This window comes from Triticum urartu, chromosome 2 (assembly GCF_003073215.2).
Source record: "Triticum urartu cultivar G1812 chromosome 2, Tu2.1, whole genome shotgun sequence".
Classification (NCBI taxonomy): domain Eukaryota; kingdom Viridiplantae; phylum Streptophyta; class Magnoliopsida; order Poales; family Poaceae; genus Triticum; species Triticum urartu.
The window spans coordinates 112,648,279-112,669,828 of NC_053023.1; positions in this window are offsets into that span (position 1 = coordinate 112,648,279).

Sequence of the window (21,550 nt, forward strand, 5' to 3'; positions counted from 1 at the left end):
AAAAACCGAACCGATAAAATAAAAAATGCATCTAGGGTTTCTAAAAAAAGCAATCGGTTTTTACCTAAACCGAAAAAACCGGCAGATCCGGTTCGGATAGGGAACGGCACTGGCTCCAGCGGCGAGGTGGTGGCTCCGGCGAGGCGAGGCGCGGCGGGGCGGCAACGGGGTGGGGCGCGGCACGCGGGCGGCGTGCGGCGGCGGCTTGGCTCGGCGGCGGGATTGGCCGCGCGGCTCGGAGTGGTGGTGGTGGGGATCGGCGGCGACGGTATTTAAAGGCCTTGGGGGAGAGGTGCTTGGGGAGGGGGTCGAGGAGGAGGAGTCCTCCTCGGACTCTGCGGCGGCGGCGTTAGCATGCGCCGGTCGGAGTCGATCAGGGCGAGGCGGCGGGTTGGCCCGGCTCGGCTGGGCCGTTGGCCGAGTCGGGCACGCGAATAGTTTTTTTAACAGATTCCGCCGAAAAATCCTAAATAAATAAAAATCTAAATATAAATATGCCAAAACAAATTTTTGCCGTCTAAATAAAATATTAAGAACAAAGTGAACATTTTCTTGGCCTAATAATGCAAATTTTGAAAAATGCATACTTTTTCTAATTCAAATAAAATAGCAGTAAAATCCAAATAAAATTTCTTATTTGATTTTAATATTTTTTCCTCCAATATTTCACTTATTTTGGAGAAGTCATATTATCTCCTCTCATATAGTTTTTAATATGAAATATTTTCGGAGAGAAAAATAATTAAAACTGAAATGATCCTTGTTTCGATATTTGAGAAAATTCAAATATGAAAACGGTGAAACCCCCAACTCTCTTCGTGGGTCCTTGAGTTGCTTAGAATTTCGAGTATCGCAAGGCAAAATTCAAATATAATATGATATGCATATGATGACCTATGTATAACATTCCAAATTGGAAATTTGGGATGCTACAAATTCGGTCAAAAAAAATTACCACAACATGTTGGTGCCATGTCATGGCACCATGCCAAGTTTCATGATTTTCAGGTGTGTTTTGGATTTACATGAATTAAAAAACCAAGTTTCTCAATCTTTCCGGCCGAGCCACGATGCCCAGATGTTTGAATTTCATTCCCATTTTCTTGCATGGGACCTAGATTTTTCAACCAACTTTGGTGCACTGGAGCATGTGCTTGTAGTTCAAATTTGAATTATGCACACTAAATGACCATAAATTCAATTAATGTATAAAAAGTCCAAACGAACCTGGAACAATCCCAAATTTTAACACGACACTCATATAGTTCTATGTTGCCTATGTAAATAATCAAGGGGGGAGGCAGCGTATATCGTTTCGCACACAAAGGTGACACGCCCCCCTCAGGAACCACGAGTCTTCTCGAGAGAACCTCTGGTTTGCAAGAAACTTATACCAAAACTTGTCGAAATGTGGCCAATTTTTTTTACCACGGCATGTTGCTGCCATGAATTGAGACCATGCCAAGTTTCATGATTTTCAGGCGAGTTTTGAATTTCCAGGAATTTAGAAACCAAGTTTCTCAATGTTCCCGGTCGAGCCACGACGCCCAGATGTTTGAATTTCATTCCCATTTCTTGCATGGGACCTCAAAATTCACCCAAGGACACACATGCGGTTTTTCAGCCAACTTTGGTGCACTGGAGCATGTGCTTGTATTTCAAATTTGAATTATGCACATTAAATGACCAGAAATTCAATTAATGTATAAAAAAATCCAAACGAACCTAGAATAATTCCAAATTTTAACACATCACTCATATAGTTCTATGTTGCCTCTGTAAAAATCTAGGGGGGTGAGGCAGTGTATATCATTTCGCACACAAAGGTGAGACGTCCCCCCTCGGGAACCACGAGTCTTCTCGAGAGAAGCTCTGGTTTGCAAGAAGCTTATACCAAAACTTGTCCAAATGAAGCCAATTTTTCACCACATCATGTCGGTGCCATGAAATGACACCATGCCATTTCATGATTTTCAGGCAAGTTTTTAATTTCTAGGAATTTTGTCAGGGGTTGGGTGCGACATATGCCAATGGATGGCTTATCATGGTGGGGGCGAGTAGAACGTCGCCAGTGCCTGGAAACAAGATGAGGCGTAGACACGAACGCCGGCGTACTTTACCCAGGTTCGAGGCTCTCCTAGGAGATAACACCCCTAGTCCTGCTCTGCGGGGTCTCCGCATGATCACTAAGACAAAGTGAGTACAAAGGCGCTCCTCGAGCTGTATCTGTGGATAGGAGAAGGCAGGGTTAGTTCCCTCCTTTCTCTAAGGTATGGTCTAGTTCTAATGAATCAGAACCCTTTGCATGGGTGTCCTGGGGGGTTTATATAAGCCTACCCCCAGGGGTACAATGGTAAACTGTATGCACGCAGGGCCCAGCTGTCAGTCTCGTCACATGCGTGTTGGAAATATGCCCTAGAGGCAATAATAAATTGGTTATTATTATATTTCCTTGTTCATGATAATCGTTTATTATCCATGCTATAATTGTATTGATAGGAGACTCAGATACATGTGTGGATACATAGACAACACCATGTCCCTAGTAAGCCTCTAGTTGACTAGCTCGTTGATCAATAGATGGTTACGGTTTCCTGACCATGGACATTGGATGTCGTTGATAACGGGATCACATCATTAGGAGAATCATGTGATGGACAAGACCCAATCCTAAGCATAGAACTAGATCGTGTAGTTCATATGCTATAGCTTTTCTAATGTCAAGTATCATTTCCTTAGACCATGAGATTGTGCAACTCCCGGATACCGTAGGAATGCTTTGGGTGTATCAAAAGTCACAACGTAACTGGGTGACTATAAAGGTGCATTACAGGTATCTCCGAAAGTGTCTGTTGGGTTGGCACGAATCAAGACTGGGATTTGTCACTCCGTGTAAGCGGAGAGGTATCTCTGGGCCCACTCGGTAGGACATCATCATATGCGCAATGTGACCAAGGAGTTGATCACGGGATGATGTGTTACGGAACGAGTAAAGAGACTTGCCGGTAACGAGATTGAACAAGGTATTGGATACCGACGATCGAATCTCGGGCAAGTAACATACCGATAGACAAAGGGAATTGTATACGAGATTGATTAAGTCCTTGACATCGTGGTTCATCTGATGAGATCATCGTGGAACATGTGGGAGCCATCATGGGTATCCAGATCCCTCTATTGGTTATTGACCGGAGAACGTCTCGGTCATGTCTGCATGTCTCCCGAACCCGTAGGGTCTACACACTTAAGGTTCGATGACGCTAGGGTTATGAAGATATTAGTATGCGGTAACCCAAATGTTGTTCGGAGTCCCGGATGAGATCCCGGACATCACGAGGAGTTCCGGAATGGTCCGGAGGTAAAGAATTATATATAGGAAGTCCTGTTTCGGCCATCGGGACAAGTTTCGGGGTTATCGGTATTGTACCGGGACCACCGGAAGGGTCCCGGGGGTCCACCGGGTGGGGCCACCTGCCCCGGGGGGCCACATGGGCTGTAGGGGGTGTGCCTTGGCCTATATGGGCCAAGGGCACCAGCCCCAAGAGGCCCATGCGCCAAGAGAGAGGAAAAAGGGGAGAGTCCTAAAGGGGGAAGGCACCTCCGAGGTGCCTTGGGGAGGATGGACTCCTCCCCACCCTTGGCCGCACCCTTCCTTGGAGGAAGGGGAAAGGGCTGCGCCTCCCCCTCTCCCTTGGCCCTATATATAGTGGGGAAAAAGGAGGAGCAAACCAATCTAAGGCCTGGCGCCTCCCTCTCCCTCCCGTGACACATCTTCTTCCTCCCGCAGCGCTTAGCGAAGCCCTGTTGGAATCCCGCTACTTCCACCACGCCGTCGTGCTGCTGGATCTCCATCAACCTCTCCCTCCTCCTTGCTGGATCAAGGCATGGGAGACGTCTCCGTTCCGTACGTGTGTTGAACGCGGAGCTGCCGTGCGTTCGGCACTTGATCATCGGTGATTTGAATCACGACGAGTACGACTCCATCAACCCCGTTCACTTGAACGCTTCCGCGCGCGATCTACAAGGGTATGTAGATCCACTCCTCCCTCGTTGCTAGATGACTCCATAGATTGATCTTGGTGACACGTAGGAAAATTTTGAATTTATGCTACGTTCCCCAACAATGCGGGCCCTCCTGCCGACTGCAGGGCCCACTGATTGGTAGGCCCAGCCGACTGGTCTGGTACGGAGCCGACAGGCCTCACCCGCCGCTGGCGGGTCCTACCAGCTGCTGATTACTGTAGCCGTGCTTCTAATGACGTAGGCTTGGTCATGGGGTCGTGGCTACAGTCCTGCCGCCTGGCAGGCGATTACTGTAGCCACTCCCCGTCTCATCTGGTTAATCGTGCACGGGGCCCATGGGAGGGGTAGGCTGACTTCCGCGGGCCGGCTCCCTACGGGTCCGACTGGTGGCGCCCTTGCTGTCTTCCAGACTCTCTCTCTGACTGGTAGGGCCCGTCTTCCGTGGATCGTACTGTCAAGCCGCCGTGGGTACAGGACTCCGCCCACTGTTGCTGACGTCAGGGATGGCATGGCAACAATGATGTGCCAGACGGAGATCTCCACTGGTACAATGCACTGTGCCCTGGCCATCCCTCAAAAAAGGGGAGGGAGTGGGCTTTACTGTCGCCACCCCCTGATCCATCCCCCTGATGAGGGCATGGGCTTTGCTGGTGTCATGGACCGACTCCCCGTGGCCGCCTTCTCTGGAAGCCGCCAGTCGGAGTCGGCTAGTCTTGATCTCTTCTCTAGGACTCGAACGCATATGGGTTGCCGGCTGTTTCTCCAGCCGCCCTCCTGAAGTCGGCTCCCCGTCTGTTGTCTTGAGGGGCGCAGTCAGCCCCGATGTCATGAAAGGTTATGGGCCTCGGGTTAGCCTACCCACGGCCCATTACTCCGATAGTAGTCCCCAAAGCTGATGAGGCGCCGTGGACATCCAGCCGAGGAGCCTCAATAGCTTCATTCTCCGAGTACTTGAGGTGGGGAGTCCACTTAACTCTGCCGGGCTGACTGGTAGGAGTCGGAGTCGCCTGTCTTTGACTCGTCCAAAAAAAATACTTTCGAATCCCCTGGCGGGAACTCAGTGGAGTACAAGCTAAGCTTCCTGGACGCCACCCACTTTGTGCCCACCATGTGGCAACCAGTGGTCGGGCCAGCCTGCCTACCCGTCCACGAAATGAGACATGTCTGCAGGCGGGGCCGGCCACTACCATGCCTCGGCATGCGAGCGGATCTGCTGCGGCCGTGGGGGACGGTTGAGGTTCCCACGGAGTTACTGCACGCAGTAACTTCTACCTCTTGAGCTTGCGTTGGATTTCCCCGAAGAGGAAATGATGATGCAGCAGAGTAGCGTAAGTATTTCCCTCAGTTTTTGAGAACCAAGGTATCAATCCAGTAGGAGGCCACACACAAGTCCCTCGTACCTGCACAAAACAATAGCTACTCGCAAGCAACGCGATTAGGGGTTGTCAATCCCTTCACGGTCACTTACGAAAGTGAGATCTGATACATATAATATTTTGGTATTTTTGGTATAAAGATGCAAAGTGAAAAGTAAAAGGCAAAATAAAAGGCAAAGCAAGATTAAAGTGATGGAGATTGATATGATCAGAATAGACCCGAGGGCCATAGGTTTCACTAGTGGCTTCTCTCAAGAGCATAAGTATTCTACGGTGGGTGAACAAATTACTGTTGAGCAATTGACATAATTGAGCATAGTTATGAGAATATCTAGGCATGATCATGTATATAGGCATCACGTCCGTGACAAGTAGACCGAAATGATTCTGCATCTACTACTATCACTCCATTCATCGGCCGCTATCCAGCATGCATCTAGAGTATTAAGTTATAAATAGAGTAACGCTTTAAGCAAGATGACATGATGTAGAGAGATAAATTCATGCAATATGAAATAAACCCTATCTTGTTATACTCGATGGCAACGATGCAATACGTGCCTTGCTGCCCCTTCTGTCACTGGGAAAGGACACCGCAAGATCGAACCCAAAGCTAAGCACTTCTCCCATGGCAAGAACTACCAATCTAGTTGGCCAAACCAAACAGATAATTCGAAGAGACTTGCAAAGATAACTAATCATACATAAAAGAATTCAGAGAAGATTCAAATATTATTCATAGATAGACCTGATCATAAACCCACAATTCATCGATCTCAACAAACACACCGCAAAAAGAAGATTACATCGAATAGATCTCCACAAGAGAGGGGGAGAACTTTGTATTGAGATCCAAAAAGAGAGAAGAAGCCATGTAGCTACTAACTATGGACCCGAAGGTCTGAGGTAAACTACTCACACTTCATCGGAGAGGCTATGATGATGTAGAGGCCCTCCGTGATGACAGCCCTCTCCGACGGAGCTCCGGAACAGGCCCCAAGATGGGATCTCGTGGATACAGAAAGTTGCGGCGGTGGAATTAGGTTTTTGGCTCCTATTCTGATCGTTTGGGGGTACATAGGTATATATAGGAGGAAGAAGTACGTCGATGGAGCTCTAAGGGGCCCACAAGGTAGGGGGCGCGCCCTGGGGGCGCCCCCACCCTCGTGACCACCTCTCTGATGCCTTGGCATAGGGTCCAAGTCTCCTGGATCACGTTCGGTGAGAAAATCACGTTCCCGAAGGTTTCATTCCGTTTCTTCGAAACACTGAAATAGGCAAAAAACAGCAATTCTGGGCTGGGCCTCCGGTTAATAGGTTAGTCCCAAAAATAATATAAAAGTGGAAAATAAAGCCCAATATAGTCCAAAACAGTAGATAATATAGCATGGAGCAATCAAAACTTATAGATACATTGGAGACGTATCAGGCATCCCCAAGCTTAATTCCTGCTCGTCCTCGAGTACGTGAATGATAAAAAAGAGAATTTTTGATGCAGAGTGCTACTTCGCATAATTTCAATGCAAATATTCTTAATTGTGGTATGAATATTCATATTAGGAAGATTCAAGACAAAAGTTCATATTGACATAGAGAATAATAATACTTCAAGCAAACCAACAAAGCAATTATGTTTTCTTAAAGTAACATGGCCAAAGAAAGTTCATCCCTACAAAATCATGTAGTTTAGTCATGCTCCATTTTCATCACACAAGAATGCTCTCACCATGCACAACCCCGATGACAAGCCAAGCAATTGTTTCATTCCTTAATAATTTCAAACTCATAAACTTTCATGCAATACATGAGTGTGAGCCATGGATATAGCACTATGGGTGGAATAGAATATAATGATGGGGGTTATGTGGAGAAAAAAAAGGAGAAAGTCTCACATCAACGAGGCTAATCAATAGGCCATGGAGATGCCCATCGATTGATGTTAATGCAAGGAGTAGGGATTGCCATGCAACGAATGCACTAGAGCTATAAATGTATGAAAGCTCAACAAAAGAAACTAAGTGGGTGTGCATCCAACTTGCTTTCTCATGAAGACCTAGGGCACTTGAGGAGGCCCATTGTTGGAATATACAAGCCAAGTTCTATAATGAAAAATTCCCACTAGTATATGAAAGTGATAACTCAAGAGACTCTCTATATGAAGAACATGGTGCAACTTTGAAGCACAAGTGTGGAAAAAAAGATAGTAGCATTGCCCCTTTTTATTTATTTTCTCTTTTTGGGCCTTTTTTTCTTTGGCCTTTCTCCTATTTTTGGGACAATGCTCTATTGAATGATTATCATCACACTTCTATTTATTTACAACTCAATGATTACAACTCGATACTAGAACAAAGTATGACTCTATATGGATGCCTCCGGCGGTGTACCGGGATATTCAATGAATCAAGAGTGACAAGTATGAAAAAAATTATGAACGGTGGCTTTGCCACAAATACTATGTCAACTACATGATCATGCTAAGCAATATGACAATGACGGATGTGTCATGATAAACTGGATGGTGGAAAGTTTCATAGCAATATATCTCAGAATGGCTATGGAAATGCCATAATAGGTAGGTATGGTGGCTGTTTCGAGGAAGATATAAGGAGGTTTATGTGTGAAAGAGTGTATCATATCACGGGGTTTGGATGCACCAGCGAAGTTTGCACCAACTCTCGATGTGAGAAAGGGCAATGCACGGTACTGTAGAGGCTAGCAATGATGGAAGGGTGAGAGTGCGTATAATCCATGGACTCAACATTAGTCATAAAGAACTCATATACTTATTACAAAAATCTACAAGCCATCAAAAACCAAAGTATTACGCACATTCTCCTAGGGGGATATATTGGTAGGAAAAGACCATCGCTCGTCCCCGACCGCCACTCATAAGGAGGACAATCAAATAACACCTCATGTTTCAAATTTGTTACATAACCTTTACCATACGTGCATGCTACTGGACTTGCAAACTTCAACACAAGCACTTCTCAAATTCACAACTACTCAACTAGAATGACTTTGATATAATTACCTCCATATCTTTTCTTAGTATTCAACACACTCAAAAGGAAGTTTCACAAATCTTGAATACCAAGCATGTTATTATTTAAGCAAATTACCATGCTATTAAGACTCTCAAAATAATTTAATGAAGCATGAGAGATCAATAGTTTCTTTAAAACAAATCCACCACCGTGCTCTAAAAGATCTAAGTGAAGAACGTAGAGCAAAATTATAACGCTCAAAAGATATAAGGGAAGCACATAGAGCAAAACTACTTAGCTCAAAAAGATATAAGTGAAGCACATAGAGTATTCTATCAAATTCTAATTCATGTATGGCTCTCTCAAAAGGTGTGTACAGCAAGGATGATTGTGGCATACTAACAACCAAACACACAAATAATACAAGACGCTCCAAGAAAAACACATATCATGTTGGTGAATAAAAATATAGCTCCAAGTAAATTACCAATGGAAGTGGACGAAAGAGGGGATGCCTTCCGGGGCATCCCCAGGCTTTGACTTTTTGGTGTCCTTGGATTATCTTGGGGTTTCCATGGGCATCCACAAGCTTAGGCTCTTGCCACTCCTTTTTCCATAATCCATCACAAGAATTCACCCAAAACTTGAAAACTTCACAACACAAAACTTAAAGTAGAAAACTCGTGAGCTCCGTTAGAGAAAGAAAACAAAAGACCACTTCAAGGTAATGTAATGAACTCATTATTTATTTATATTGGTGTTAAACCTACTTTATTCCAACTTCTCTATGGATTATAAACTATTTTACTAACCATAGATTCATCAAAATAAGCAAACAACACACGAAAAATAGAATCTGTCAAAAACAGAACAGTCTGTAGTAATCTGTAACTAACGCAAACTTATGGAACCCCAAAAATTCTAAAATAACTTTTTGGACGTGAGTAATTTGTCTATTAATCATCTACAAAAATAATTAACTAAATATCACTCTCCAAATAAAAATGTCAGCAGTTCTTGTGAGCGCTAAAGTTTCTGTTTTTTACAGCAAGTTCAACAAGACTTTCCCCAAGTCTTCCCAACGGTTCTATTTGGCACAAACACTAACTAAACACAAAAAACACAACCAAAACAGAGGCTAAATAATTTATTAATTACTAAACAGGAGCAAAAAGCAAGGAATAAAAATAAAATTGGGTTGCCTCCCAACAAGCGCTATCGTTTAACGCCCCTAGCTAGGCATAACAACGAGGATAGATCTAGGTATTGCCATCTTTGGTAGGCAATACATAAATGGCTCTCATGATAGTTTCATATGGCAATTTTATTTTCTTTCTTGGAAAGTGTTCCATGCCCTTTTTTAATGGAAATTTAAATCTAATATTCACTTCTTTCATATCAATAATCGCACCAACCGTTCTAAGCAAAGGTCTACCAAGAATAATAGGGCAAGAAGGATTGCAATCTATATCAAGAACAATGAAATCTATGGGCACATAATTCCTATTTGCAACAATAAGAACATCATTAATCCTTCCCATAGGTTTCTTAATAGTAGAATCCGCAATATGCAAGTTTACAGAGCAATCATCAAAATCGCGGAAATCTAGCAAATCACACACAGTTTTGGGGATAGTGGAGACACTAGCACCCAAATCACACAAAGCATAAAACTCATGATCTTTAATTTTAATTTTAATAGTTGGTTCCCACTCATCATAGAGTTTTCTAGGGATAGAAACTTTCAACTCAAGTTTTTCTTCATAAGATTGCATCAAGGCATCAACAATAAGTTCGGTGAAGGCTTTATTTTGACTATAAGCATGTGGAGAATTTAGCACGGATTGCAACAAGGAAATACAATCAATTAAAGAGCAACTTTCATAATTAAATTCCTTGAAATACAATATAGTGGGTTTGGCAACATCTAGATTTTTATTTGTTTTAATCCCACTTTCCTCAATTTCATCATAAAGATCTAAATACTCCGAATTTTTAGAACACCTTCTAGGTAAAGGAAGATCATATTCAGTTTCATCAAGATTCATATTGCAAAACAAAGATGTAATACGAGACACATCAATAACTTTTAGATCTTCATCTTGATTTCCATAGGAATTGGAAGAACACGCTTTAATAAAGGCATCTTTGGAAGCACGCATCCTAGCGGTTCTTTCCTTGTACTCATCAATGGAAATTCTCATGGATTTAAGAGACTCATTGATATCATTCTTAGGAGGAATAGATCTAAGCTTTAAAGAATCAACCTCAAGAGAAATTTTATCAACGTTCCTAGCCAAATCATCAACTTTAAGCAATTTCTCTTCAAGCAAAGCATTAAAGTTCTTTTGTGAATTCATAAACTCTTTAACACTATTCTCAAATTCAGAGGGCATCTTATTATAATTTCCATAAGAGTTGTTGTAGGAATTCCCATAATTATTGGAAGGATTACTAGGATATGACCTAGGATTAAAATTCCCTCTATAAGCGTTGTTACCAAAATTATTCCTACCATCAAAATTCATATCCATAGATTCATTGTTATTCTCAATCAAAGTAGACAAAGGCATATCATTAGGATCAGAAGAAACAATCTTAGTAGCAAATAATTTCATAAGTTCATCCATCTTTCCACTCAACACATTGATTTCTTCTATCGCATGCACTTTTTTATTAGAAGATATTTCAGTATGCCATTGAGAATAATTAACCATAATATTATCTAGGAGTTTAGTAGCATCCCCTAAAGTGATTTCCATAAAAGTGCCTCCCGCGGCCGAATCTAAAAGATTTCTAGAAGCAAAATTCAATCCTGCATAAAATTTTTGTATAATCATCCACAAATTCAAACCATGAGTAGGGCAATTACGTATCATTAATTTCATTCTCTCCTAAGCTTGTGCAACATGTTCATGATCAAGTTGCTTAAAGTTCATAATATCGTCTCTAAGAGAGATGATCTTAGCGGGAGGGAAATACTTAGAGATAAAAGCATCTTTGCACTTGTTCCAAGAATCAATACTATTTTTAGGCAAAGACGAAAACCAAGCTTTAGCATGATATCTAAGCGAAAAAGGAAATAGCTTCAATTTAATGACATCATTATCAACATCTTTTTTCTTTTGCATATCACATAAATCAACGAAGCTATTTAGATGAGTAGCGGCATCTTCACTAGGAAGGCCGGCGAATTGATCTTTCATAACAAGATTCAACAAAGCACTATCGATTTCACAAGATTCAGTATTAGCAAGAGGAGCAAGAGGAGTGCTAAGGAAATATTATTATTGGTATTGGTGAAGTCACACAATTTGGTAGTATCTTGACCATCGCGACAAACAAGCAATCCAACACACGGGCAAACAAAAAGGCAATCGGAGAATGAGAAGGAGAAGGAGAAGGAGATTGGGAAAGAGAAGGCGAATAAAACGGCAAGGGTGAAGTGGGGGAGAGGAAAACGAGAGGCAAATGGCAACTAATGTAATGTGAGAGATAGGGATTGTGATGGGTACTTGGTATGTTGACTTTTTGCGTAGACTCCCAGGCAACGGCGCCAGAGATTCTTCTTGCTACCTCTTGAGCTTGCGTTGGATTTCCCCGAAGAGGAAAGGATGATGCAGCACGGTAGCGTAAGTATTTCCCTCTGTTTTTGAGAACCAAGGTATCAATACAGTAGGAGGCCACGCTCAAGTCCCTCGTACCTGCACAAAACGATAGCTACTCGCAACCAACACGATTAGGGGTTGTCAATCCCTTCACGGTCACTTACAAGAGTGAGATCTGATAGATATAATATTTTTGGTATTTTTGGTATAAAGATGCAAAGTGAAAAGTAAAAGGAAAAATAAAAAGCAAAGCAAGATTAAAGTGATGGAGATTGATATGATGAGAATAGACCCGAGGGCCATAGGTTTCACTAGTGGCTTCTCTCAAGAGCATAAGTATTCTACGGTGGGTGAACAAATTACAGTTGAGCAATTGACAGAATTGAGCATAGTTATGAGAATATCTAGGCATGATCATGTATATAGGCATCACGTTTGTGACAAGTAGACCGAAATGATTCTACATCTACTACTATTACTCTACTCATCGACCGCTATCGCGCATGAATCTAGAGTATTAAGTTAAAAATAGAGTAACGCTTTAAGCAAGATGACATGATGTAGAGAGATAAATTCATGCAATATGAAATAAACCCCATCTTGTTATCCTCGATGGCAACGATGCAATATGTGCCTTGCTGCCCCTTCTGTCACTGGGAAAGGACACCGCAAGATCGAACCCAAAGCTAAGCACTTCTCCCATGGCAAGAACTACCAATCTAGTTGGCCAAACCAAACGGATAATTCGAAGAGACTTGCAAAGATAACTAATCATACATAAAAGAATTCAGAGAAGATTCAAATATTATTCATAGATAGACTTGATCATAAACCCACAATTCATCGGTCTCAACAAACACACCGCAAAAAGAAGATTACATCGAATAGATCTCCACAAGAGAGGGGGAGAACTTTGTATTGAGATCCAAAAAGAGAGAAGAAGCCATCTAGTTACTAACTATGGACCCGAAGGTCTAAGGTAAACTACTCACACTTCATCGGAGAGGCTATGATGATGTAGAGGCCCTCCGTGATGACGGCCCTCTCCGGCAGAGCTCCGGAATAGGCCCGAAGATGGGATCTCGTGGATACAGAAAGTTGCGTCGGCGGAATTAGGTTTTTGGCTCCTGTTCTGATCGTTTGGGGGTACATAGGTATATATAGGAGGAAGAAGTACGTCGGTGGAGCTCCGAGGGGCCCACAAGGCAGGGGGCGCGCCCCCCACCCTCGTGACCACCTCTCTGATGCCTTGGCGTAGGGTCCAAGTCTCCTGGATCACGTTTGGTGAGAAAATCACGTTCCCGAAGGTTTCATTCCGTTTGATATTCCGTTTCTTCGAAACACTGAAATAGGAAAAAAAATAGCAATTCTGAGCTGTGCCTCCGGTTAATAGGTTAGTGCCAAAAATAATATAAAAGTGGAAAATAAAGCCCAATATAGTCCAAAACAGTAGATAATATAGCATGGAGCAATCAAAAATTATAGATACGTTGGAGACGTATCAGTAACTTTGCGCGATAAACGTGGGGGCGTGGGGTAGTGGGCGCAGTTAATCCCACAACCGCCCCTCGGCTTCGCAGCCCACTGGGCTATAAGTAGGGGGAGGAGGGGGAACGGCGGAGCACGCGCGTCCCGCCTCCCCACTTCTTACTCTCCTTATTCTCTCTCTCTCTCTCTCTCTCTCTGCACCTCGAGCCTCGTCAAACGTTGCGGCGGTCCGCTCACGATGAGCTCTTCCTCCGCCGTCACGCCCCCGACGGAGCACTCCGGTACCTGGGATGGTTCGGAGGTCCACGAGGATCACATCAACTTCCTCCGCAAAACGCGTCGATTGCCCGGGGAGAAATTTCGCCGGCGTCGTAGGAGGGCGAGCGGGTTGTCTTCCGCTCACACTGCCTACGCGGCCTGGGCCTGCCGGCGAGAAACTTCTTCCGCTCCTTCCTCGAGTTCTACGGACTCCAGCCGCACCACCTCACCCCCAACACATGGTGCTACTGTCCCCCTTCGTCACCCTGTGCGAAGGCTTCATCGGTGTTCTCCCCACCATCGAGCTCTGGGGGGAGTTCTTCTTCTCCAAGCTCGGCACCCAAGCCGCGGGCGTGCCGGCTCAGTGCGGCGCGTTCATCGCCATGCAGAGGTCGGGAGCCGACAACCCATTTCCCTCCATCAGGCTAATCAAGTCGGTGAAGATGTGGCAGCAGTCGTACTTCTACATGAAGAACGTCCCCGCGAAGGGTGATTGGGTCAACCTGCCGGCCTACGTAGCCGGCCCGCCGGCTAGGAGACAGCCCAACTAGTCGCACCAGGCCCGGACGCTGACGCCTGCAGGAGCCGGCGCCGTTGCGCGGCTTCGAGTGCTGGTGTAGTCGGAGGGCCTGACCGGCCGGACTTGCTGGCCGCCTTTGTGGCGCGCCGAGTGCTGCCCCTCCAAAGTCGCCCCCACATGATTTGCCAGATGAGCAGGCACCGAGACCCGAGCCGAAGTTGCACCAAGGTGATGCCTCACGAGGAGGTAGCCTACATGGTGAACTATCTTGCGAGCTGCGGCCTCAACGAAGAGTGGCAGTTCGGCAAGGAGCCGTCTTGCTCGTTCTGACCAGTCGGCTTTGGTCAGAAGCCCCTCCTCTAGCCAGCAGCTGGCACCGTGGGGCCGGACCGCGAGTTCCTCCCTGACCGAGCGGAGAGCGATGTGGATGACCCCGACTTGGGGGCGGCAGCCCTGGAGGACGATGCCAAGGGAGGAGGCGGCGCATCAGGTGGCCCGAGACTTGGGGCTAGTCTCGAGGACTGGCCTGATGATGACGAGGAGGTTGCCCCACGCCACCAGCCAGGAGCCGGCTAGCCGGGCGCGGGCTCGTCAGCCCCGCCGGACGCTCAAGGCAGCGGCAAGAACCGCAGGGCCGGGACGAGCGTGTTCGGGAACCGGCCGAAGAAGCCCAAGGGCTCAGCCGCGGCGACCAAGCGGGACGAAGCGTCCGCAAAGGCCAACCACTTCCGCAAGGTGGCGAAGACACCGCAACTGATTTTAGCGTAAGTACTACCTCCTTTCATACCTTCACATTTCTTTATTGAGTCTGTCTGAAATCCCTTTACTTTATTTTCCCGACTTTAGGGCCCCTCTCTCTCTTGAGAAGTCCGCCGCCGGCTCCGTTGTAAAGTCGGCGGAGACCTCCTCCACCACCCGGCGGATTGATCCCGCCGCCGACCACCGGGAGGCGACGAAGCGGAATGCGCGGGAGGCGCGTGAGGAGCTGGAAGCCGCCCTCTTGAAGAAGATGTAAGCCGACAAGGCGGAGGCCACCGCCCTGAAGAAGCTGGCGGAGGCCGAGGCCACCGATGCGGAGAAGAAGCGCGTAGAGGAAGCCGCGCACCGCCAGTTGGCGGTGTTTGTCATCCCCTTGAACTCCGCGCCGCCGCCACCGGAGTTCACAGCGTAGACTGGGGAAGTCGGCGATGAGAACCCGGTCATGGAGAGGGACGCCGACGTCACCGCCACGCCGGAAGTCATTGTGCCGCCACCGCCACCCTCCGGAAGCGCACCAGGCAGACAACCGGCGGACCCGCCAGTGCCGCCAACCGGAGGCGCGGCGGCGACGGGCCTGGCCCTCGAGGTCAGTACGCCGACGCGCCACCGTCTCACGAAGGCGGCCTCAGTGCCGCGTCCTCTGGAGACCGGCGCTGCAAGCTCCAAGATCCCGGACACCGAGGTGTCGAGCGCGGCACCCACCGGGTGGGTGCGGGGAGGCGGGACATGCCCGTTGAACCGGGCGCTCTTGGACATCCAAGCCAAGCTCCGGGCCGAGGGTGACGCCATCAAGGAGTGCACCAAGGCATATCTGGCGTCCCGAACGGCCATCCAGGTACGCATCCTTCCTTTTTGCTTTGCTTCCTTGTTTTTCTTTGTGGGGGCGCGCCAGCGCACCCACTAGGTGTAGTCCTGAGTTTTGGGCCGGCTGCTGAGCTGGCGGCTCGGAACTCTAATCGGTGAGTTCCAAGTACCAACACTTTTTCTGAAATTTTGATGCACGATTACCACAATGTTCGTGTGACCTCCTTCAATGCCAATGTTGAGGAGCTGGCCAAGTGGACCGCCGACTTGTCAGACAACCGGGGTGAATCTTCTTCTTTCTCTTCGGGGGTGCGCTGGCGCACCCGCGGGTTGTAGTCCCCAAGATTCGGGCCGACTACTGAGTAGTCGGGCCGGATCTCCTCGGCGACCTTTCTTCTTTGTTGACGACTGACACCCCTCCCCCTCCTTCTACGCAGCTGGCGGAGCAGAAGGAGCTGCTCCAGAGGGCCCAGAAGGAGGCGGAGGACAAGGAGACCGCCCTTCTCGCCAAATTTGCGTCCGAGCGCTCCTCCTGGACTGACAAGGAGCCGACGCTGGTCTTCGGCTTCCAAGCAATCGAAGATCTTGTCGATGGTGAGCTTTCCCTTGTTTCCTTTTCTCGGCTGCCGACTGCTAGTCGAGTCGGCCTGAAATTTTTAACCTTGTTTCTTCATTCTTCTTCCTTAGCAGACTTCTTCCCCGGCCATTCGGACGCCGCCAATCAAGCCATCGAGGCTGATCGTGAAGCACGGAGGGCGGACGGCGCACAGATCGCCGCCAACGCCCCTCGAACTCTTGGCGAGCAGATCCTTAGCATCGAGGCCCGCCTTTGGCCAGCTCACCGGATGCTGCGCCGGCTTCAACGTGTCGGCGCCCAGGTGATTGCCGCCCTATGGCCGGATATGCAGACACCGCGCACCCCCAGTCGGAATGCCGACTGGCTGGAGGTCGCAGCCGGCCGTCTTGAGGCCTGGAAGGGTTCTTCGGCCTGGGCTGGAGCACGCCGGGCTTTAGAATTCACCAAGGCGTAGTATCCTGGGCTGAGCTTAGCCCAGTTAGCCACGTTCCGGCTGGAGGCTCAGGCGGAGCTGGCAGCGGTGGAAGATGATCTTGTCAAGCGCGCCGCGTCGATAGCCGAGTACACCGACACCAGCGTCTTTGTCCCAGAGCGGGCTGAGAATGGCGAGGAGGCGCCACTGGAGTGGTTCGTGCTGAACCCGGACGACGGCGAGGACTCGGCGGAGGTGATCGACTCTAGTGGTGAAGAGGAAGGTGAGGAGGAGGAAGGAGATGAGGAGGAGGCGTCAGAGGTCGAGGAAGACAGCCAGCCCCAGCTCGACCGTGCCTCTAGCAACGAGTCGCGCCCAACTGAGCCAGCTGTTGCTAGAGGTGATCAAGCGGAGACCAACCAGCTGGCCGCCCCGGCAACTGGCACTGCCGACCCCTCCGGTCCTCCGAGTCCGTATGCGGCTTCCTAGGCTGCCACTTTATCATTATTTTACCTGGTTAGCATTCTCAATGAACTTGTTATTTTGCACAATTCCACCCATCGGGTGTATCTTGAACTTCTGTTTGATGATTCGGCCAAGGGCCTTTCTATGTAAATATTTATCCGCATTCTATCTCTTCTTGCTTATTGCTCTTTGACTTTTTCCTTTGCCGCCTTCCCTTGGTTGCCGTCTTGCCAGTCGGATAGCCGCTCTGTGGACTACTGCTAGATCAAAAACTTGGCTTCTTTGGGAAGGCAAGTACTTAGCCTTTTAGAGTTTTTAGCAAGTTAATTTAGGAAACGGCAAGCCGGCTGCTAAAGAGTCGGTTGTAAAAGGCTAAAAACCGGCTTTAAACTATGAGCGAGCTTTGAGTCCTTAGCCATTTTTCATATGGACACCCATTCTACCTTACTCCTGTTCGCCGCACAATCGCTCTGCGATCTGCGGCTTCTAACAAGAGACGGCTTAAGTGCCACACATTACTTGTCTGGCTGCAGGAAGTCGTTTCATAGCTCAAGTCGGCAAGTCCCCGGGCCGACTAGTCGAACTCGGTAACAAGTGGCATAACCAAGAATAACACATTCATAGGCATAACTCTTTATCATATAGATAAAAGAAGGCAATCCCCGAGCTCTTCTCGAGGGGCCTGAGGTCTTCGTACTTTAATACAAAAGGTAGCGTGATACATACTGCATTAACTGTAAAATCTTCAGAGGAGGTTTGCATTCCATGGCCACTCCATCTCTTTGCCGGAGTCGTCCTTCTTGCGTGCTCGGGGCTTCTGAGCATCGATCAGGTAGTAGGAGTCATTGCCCAACACTTTGCTAATGATGAAAGGGCCTTCCCAAGGTGCTGAAAGCTTGTGCTGGCCGGCTATTCACTGAATCAGCCAGAGCACAAGGTCTCCTTCTTGGAAAGATCGCGGCTTGACCTTCCGGTTGTAGTATCAGCGTAGGTCCGCTGGTAGATGCTGGACCGGCTGAGTGCCAATAGCCGGCCCTCTTCCAGCACATTGACGCCGTCTTGACGTGCTTCTTCTGCGTCCTCTTCGGTGTACATGGTGATTCGAGGGGAGTTGAACTCTATGTCTGTTGGGATGACGGCTTCAGCACCATAGACGAGGAAGAAGGGCGTAAAGCCGGTTGACTTGTTTGGAGTCGTGCGCAGGCTCCAGAGGACGGCTGGCAACTCATCAAGCCAGCAGCCTGCCGAGCGCTCCAGAGGCTCTACCAGCCGAGGCTTGATGCCGGATAGGATTAGGCCGTTTGCTCGCTCTACCTGGCCGTTGGACTGTGGATGGGCAAGGGACGCTAAGTCCAGTCGGATGCCCTGCGTCGCATAGAAACGGGCCAAGGCACCTTTGGCAAAATTTGTGTCGTTGTCGGTGATGATGCTATGCGGTATGCCATACCGAGTTGTGATGTCGGAGATGAAGGTCACATCAGTCGGACCATTTAAACTCTTGATTGGTTTTGCTTCTATCCACTTGGTGAACTTGTCCACTGCGACAAGTAAGTGAGTCAAACCGCCTCGTGCCGTCTTGAATGGTCCGACCATGTCCAGGCCCCAAACAGCAAAGGGCCAGGCAATGGGAATAGTTTTGAGTGCCGAAGCCGGCTGATGAGGCTTAGAGCAGAACTTCTGGCACCCCTTGCATTTTTGGACCATAGACTTGGCGTCTTCAAGAGCAGTCGGCCAGAAGAAGCCATGGCGGAAAGCTTTGGCGACGAGTGCTCTCGAAGCCACATGGTGGCCACACTCGCCTGGATGGATGTCTTTGAGGATTGCTTGGCCTTGCTCTGGCTCCACACAGCGCTGGTGAACACCAGTGACACTGCGCCTTAGGAGCTCTCTATTGATGATGGTGTATGCTGCCGCCCGGCATTGTACTTGCCGAGCCGAGATCTCATCGGTTGGCAGCTCTTTGTTCACCATGAATTTGATGATGGGCTGGGCCCATGAAGGTGCTGCGATTTCTGCAAAAGCCAAGACTGCGACTTGGACAAGGGCGGCTGGGCCGGGAGGTGGCGGGTTGGAGTCGGCAACCGCTTGTTGTGTCGATGAAGTCCCCGGGCGGATTGGCGCAGTCACCGGGCCGGGCTCTGAAGTCTCCGAGCGACTGCCGCAGTCCCCGAGCCGGGTGCGACTGCCACGATTCCCGTGCCGCCTGCCGGAATACTCGTGCCATCTGCGGGGGCTCTTGAGTCGGATCCGACTAATTCAGGAGGAGCCGGCACGAAGATGGACTCTGACTCCGGTGACGGCTTGACGGACGGCTTGAGGAGGCGCTTGAGAGCGACGCCGGACGGTATCGCCTGACGGGTGGAGCCGATTCGCGCCAGGGCATCTGCTTGGTCGTTGTCGTTTCTTGGTACATGGAGAAACTCGCACCCCTCAAAATATCCGCTGAGTTGCTGTATGAGGAAGTGGTAGCTTTCCATGTTTGCGTCCCTGGTGTCCCAATCTCCTGACGACTGCTGGACCACCAAGTCGGAGTCACCATAGCACAGGATCCGGCGAATGCCGAGCTCTTTGGCTAGCCGGAGCCCGTGAATGAGTGCCTCGTACTCGGTGACATTGTTGGAGGCAACAAAATGGATTTTCATCACATATTTGAGCTTGTCGCCCTTGGGAGAGGTGAGGACGATGCCGGCTCCCAAGCCGGTGCGCATCTTGGAACCGTCGAAATGCATTCGCCAATGGGTGGAGTTGGGTGCTAGCGGTAGATACTGGGTTTCGGACCAGTCGATGAGGAAGTGGGCTAGCACTTGTTTCTTGATGGCAGTGCGAGGTTGGTAGTAGATGGTGTAGGGGGCCAAATCTATGGCCCACTTGGCCACTCGACCCAAAGCGTCTCGGCTACCGATGATCTCGGCTAGAGGAGCCGTGCAGACCACAATGATTGGATGTTCTTGGAAGTAAGGCTTCAATTTCTTTGCAGCAAAGTGCACACCATAGCACATCTTCTGGTAGTGGGGGTAGCTTTGCTTGGAGGTCGACAGTACTTCACTCAAATAATATACCGGTCTCTGGTCTGGTAGCGATTTGCCTTCCTCCTTGCGTTCTACCACAATGACTGTGCTGACCACTCGGCTGGTGGCTGCGATGTAGAGGAGCATGGGCTCCTTAGGAGTCGGAGCCGCCAGGACAGGTGGAGTAGTCAGCATCTTCTTTAGTTGGAAAATGCTCCGTCTGCCTTGTGGTTCCACTCGGAAAAAGTGGTCTTCTTCATGAGTTGGTATAGGGGAAGAGCCTTCTCGCCCAGCCGACTGATGAATCGGCTGATGGATGCCAAACAACCGGTGAACTTTTGTACGTCCAGCAGTCAGCTGGGTACCTCCATCCTTTCAATGGCCTTGATCTTCACAGGGTTGCATTCTATGCCGTGTTCAGAGACCAGGAAACCAAGGAGCTGGCCGGCTGGTACTCCGAAGACGCACTTCTCCGGCTTGAGCTTGATCTGAAATCGGCGCAAGTTCTCAAAGGTCTCCTTGAGGTGTTCCAGCAGTGTTCCACGCTTCTCCGTTTTTACCACCACATCGTCCACGTAAACATGAGCATTTCTGCCGAGCTGCTTGAGGAGGCACTTCTGCATGCATCGTTGGACGGTGGCGCCGGTGTTCCTCAAGCCGAACGTCATGGTCAGGTAGCAGAAAGCTCCAAACAGCATGATGAAGGCAGTCTTCAGCCTGTCGGCCGGGTTCAACTTGATCTGGTGATACCCTGAATATGCATCCAAGAAACTCAACAGCTCGCATCCGGCTGTGGAGTCTATCACTTGGTCGATCCTTGGCAAAGTGAACGGGTCCTTGGGGCATGCTTTGTTGAGGCTAGTGTAGTCAATACATATTCGCCATTGCTTGTTCTTCTTCAGTACCAGGACCGGGTTGGCCAGCCATTCTGGAAAGAATACTTCCATGATGAAGCCGGCCGCAAGCAGCCGGGCTATTTCTTCTCCAACAACTCTCCTCTTTTCTTTCGACAAGCGGCGCAAAGGCTGCCTGACTGGCTTGGCATCAGATCGGACGTGTAGTTTGTGCTCGGCGAATTCCATCGGGACACCTGGCATGTCTTTGGGGGACCATGTGAAGATGTCTCGATTCTCATGGAGGAAATTGACGAGCTCGCCTTCCTATTTGCCGTCGAGGTTGGCGCCTACGACAGCGTACCTCTCTAGGTGCTCTGGGTCCAAAGGTATCTTCTTTGTTTCCTTGGCCGGCTTGAACGAGCCCTC